At 41.0% G+C, this 4,149-nt stretch overlaps 1 protein-coding gene across 4 annotated transcripts in view; it reads right to left on the minus strand.

Annotated features, from left to right (window-relative positions):
• INO80D (INO80 complex subunit D) overlaps positions 1-4,149 on the minus strand; it is a 39,591-nt gene that overhangs the window by 34,143 nt on the left and 1,299 nt on the right. For all 4 annotated transcript variants that reach the window (XR_002086266.1, XR_002086267.1, XM_009284629.2 and 1 more), the window contains exon 2: positions 3,697-3,766. The gene's annotated coding sequence lies outside the window, so the exon portion shown is untranslated. The remainder of the gene's footprint in view (positions 1-3,696; positions 3,767-4,149) is intronic.

The following is a 4,149-nucleotide window of genomic DNA, read 5'->3' on the forward strand; positions in this document are numbered from 1 at the left end:
AAAGGGTTGCCAAGCATTGGAACAGGCTGCCCAGGGAAGTGGTTGGAGTCACCATCTCTGGAGGTATTTTTAAAAGACGTAGATGTGGTGCTTAGGGACATGGTTTAGTGGTGGACTTGGTAGTGTTAGGTTAACAGTTGGACTTGATGATCTTAAGGGTCTTTTCCAACCTAAATGATTCTATGATTCTATGGTTTGCAAGTTGACTGTAAAAAGGGAAATTAAAGACTTAAATACACAGAGGTACACACCTGCGCAACTGTCAGTACCTGCTGTCAGGCATAGGAAGAAGCTAGCTCCCAACTGCTGTTAGTACTGGCAAGCAGGCATAATCAGTTCCCTTGCAGCGCAGCTCCAAGAAAACAAGGCTGTAGCTCTGCACTCTACACACCCTCTCCCAAAACAGTTAAAACAGTCCTTCAGAGAGGCTGGGAAACAGTGTAGCAGCAAATTTTGGGGAGGAATCTTTGCTAGACCATACTGAGTATCAGCATTATGTCATATAGAAATTTGGTACTTGACATCAGCTGTAGTCTACAGAGAAGTTAATGGCCTAGTCACTATTAGAAAGCCCAAAGCATTATAGCCCCAAAACTCAACTGGTAATTTTGAGAAATCACCATACTGAAAGTATTAGAATATTTTAAATCATGTGGGTTGGATACATTCTTAAACATATTCTCAGAACTTGACATTCAACGTACGTAAGACCCTTGTAAGCAATGGAATCCCCAAATGCATTGTAAATTGCAAGGCAATTATATGTCTGTGGTTAAAAGATGTCTAATTAAGAGGACTGAGCTCAGAGCTTCACACATTGCATCCAAACAAAAGCCATGATTAAAGAGGTCTTAACTGTATTGTTTTGTATTTGCTAATACTAGCGCAGATTTCATGTTAAATTGCTTGGTGTGTTCATGACATCTCACAGACAAGGTACAATCATCTACATATGCTTCCAAAACCATCAGCCTGGGGCCAGAAGTAGAACATGGATCTCCAAGAACCTCAGCTTTTCCACAAACACAAATAGCATAAATAGTAGTTTTGTTGATTCCTCAACTTGACCAAGAAAGAACAATTCCCTGTGTTGCTACTGTGACCCTTTTGCTGAGACTAACAGTAAATACATAGATTTTAAGATGTTTGGGCAACATGGAATTTGATGAACAGAGACCATAAAAATCATTGCAAAGAGAGAGGTGGTATTTAAAGCTACCTTACAGTAAAACCTTTCAGTCAGTATTAGTAAAAACTGTATTATTAGAGAGAAAGCAAAAACATTCCTTTTTTCTATTTCATACTAAGAGACTTTAGGCAACTAGTACCTCTCTGTGAAATGCTCTGTTCTATCAAGAGAAGCTGCACCACATCTAATTGTGGTTGACATCAACACCACGAAGTTGTAACTTCTGTCCCCATTCTGTGATCTAACCATAAATTTGGCTGAGTTCTGGCCATTTAAGAGCTCAATTCTCTACTACGCTCAGCTACCAAACCAAGCCTGCTGTAATTCTGGAAACAAGAGCCTTTTTGTTAGTAAAAGCATCCAAATTGAGACAGAAAACACTGGGAAGCAACCAAAGTCAACTACAAGAGTTCCTGTAGGGAACACTTTTATTAACTAGAGCACAATCCTTACTCAAGAAGACCTCTGAAGAGCCTCGCACAAGTCAAGGTACTGCACACACATGCAAGTACTCTGACAGATCAAGGCACTTAGCATGTTAAGATCTTACTAGACATTTTTAGTTACCACCTGGAATCATATTTTGGACTACTTTTTTTTCATATGTTAAAATCTGCCCAGGAAGATAAAAGCAGCAACATTGTCCTCATTCTGCCTTTTCAGAAAGCTTATTATTTCAACTCTGCAAAAAGGCAGTTTATATTGCATAAGGATGTTCGATATATTAACAGAAAAGCAGCAGTATATTTTAGGCAATACTGGTAATATAGATTATGCTTCAGAATATAATGCAATAAATACAGAGCTAAATTTAAGTATTATTCCTAATAATAATAATGGCTAGAGAACTTACAGACTTGTAACAAGTTTCAATCAAAAGCAGAAAACATAACTAAGAGGAGGGAAAATAACACTTTTTGTTCCAAAACTGAACAGGTTCTTCTTTTTGTTTTCCTACACAAAATGAACTTAAGCAGGAATTTTAACATCAACTGATTCACTCATCTGATAAATGGTACCTTAAAGAAAACATGACAAAGACAGCCCAAAGCCTAAAAACCAACAAACATTTAAGACTCTAGGAATTTTAGAAACTTCAAAGGATTTCTAAAGATAAAAGATGTTAAGTAGGAAGATTCATAACTGTCGCTAAGAGCACATTCCTATAGATTTCAATAAAATAATTTCTTAAACATGGCTATTCCTGACCTAAGGTTCAAGACGGGCTCCATATCTTTGGAAGTCTTTTGAACAAGGATTTCTCTATTTGAGCAGAAGGTCTCAGGGCCCAGTTCTGCAATTGCATCCTCACAGGCAGATTCTCATGCTTGCACGGAAGCACGCTTATTTCAATGTGGCTATAAACAGGCCCAGGTTTTGCCAGGGCAAGCGGGGCTGCAGAAAGGCGGCCTTCAGATGCAGCAACAAATGGAACACTTAGGCCATTGCAACATCACAGAAATGCACTTTAAAACGTTATCTCAAAACATCAAAACCATGATCCTGAGAGAAAGCGAAGACTAAACATACCACAGCATACCTTGCATCTGTACTTGAATGAAAAAAAGGCTGTAAGTCCAAGTCTTTTATTTATTCAAATAACAGATAACCTGCACTTGCATATGAGGTTAAGCAAAATCCCTTAGTCTTATTTTTAGTCCCAATGCTGCAAAGACAAACAATCTTATTTTCACAAAATACGGCAATATCATTCTTGCTTCAGTGGAAATACTCAATAAATAAAATAAAGCAGTAGAGCTCCTCACAGAGCAGCCTTTTAGCAGTTATAAGCTATCCAAGTTTCAATATGATATTACAATAAATTTGTACCTCCTAAGGATTTACCATACTGTGACAACACAGTACATGCAACTCTGTAGGACCAGGCCCTACATACAAATTCATTCACTCATCATAAAAATATTGAAACATCAAAATAACTCCCACTAAGTAAATTCCGGGTTGCTTTCTGTAGATAATTTAGCTTTACAATTAGTAAAACCTGTCTGATGTATGTATATACTACAAAAAAAATCACATAAAAGGCTGAAGATGGCTGCGAAAATGTCACCAGGTTGTAAGTAACAGCTTCATACAAAACACAAGCGCTCCGGTTTATCAATCAGCAGCGGTACCTGGTGGGTACGGCCTTAGCATGAAACACTGCCAGTACAGGCGTGCTCATAGGAGAGGGCACTTGACTACAGGGGAACGATGAGTTGCCCTAAATTTGCCAATTTTCTTAAGTCTACCAATCCTCAAAAATTGAGAACAGTCTTAAAATAAACCTTCATCGTATGTTGTTAAGTAACAAAGTTAGAACTCTAGATCTATCTATTTTAATCAGATGGCATAATATAAGGCTTTAAGGTAAGCATTACTGTAATTTCCAAAATTCATTTGAGGTTACCTGTACAAAGCCATTAGCATTTTGAGCTAAAAGACATATTAAGGAACATTTGACCAAAACTAGACACCTCCCACATTAGAAACCGGAGCTATTTCACCTGTGCGGGGTGAAGCACGTTGGTGGGCTTTCCAGTGGACTCACTTCACAACTACCAGACGTTCTTTTCCCTGAAAAAAAGGATCCTTTCATTTTCAGTTCTGGGAGGCAGCAGCACCTCACAGGGACCCCCTGCCCCAGCGGGACCCCGGCAGGGCCATGAGAGGGGGCCAGGGCCCAAATCCAGACACGGCCCTTGCTGTGTAGGGGCCACCGAGGTGATCCCTTCCCCTGGCTGCAGGGCCAGCGGGCTGTTGCCCCGGTCTCGCTGACGCCAACCCGTCCTGGGACAGTAGGGGTGGCTAAGGGACCCCGGCCCGGATCCCGACGGGGCTGAGGTGGCTGCCAGCCCCCGCACGTGGCGGGGCACTAAGGCGAGGCCGAGGAAGCCCCTCGCTCCTGTCCCTCGCTTCAGGCTTCGGGGGCCGGTCTGGGGCGCCCATGTGCCGGCAGC

Source organism: Aptenodytes forsteri, unplaced genomic scaffold (genome assembly GCF_000699145.1).
Source record: "Aptenodytes forsteri isolate BGI_AS27 unplaced genomic scaffold, ASM69914v1 Scaffold183, whole genome shotgun sequence".
Taxonomy (NCBI): Eukaryota; Metazoa; Chordata; class Aves; order Sphenisciformes; family Spheniscidae; genus Aptenodytes; species Aptenodytes forsteri.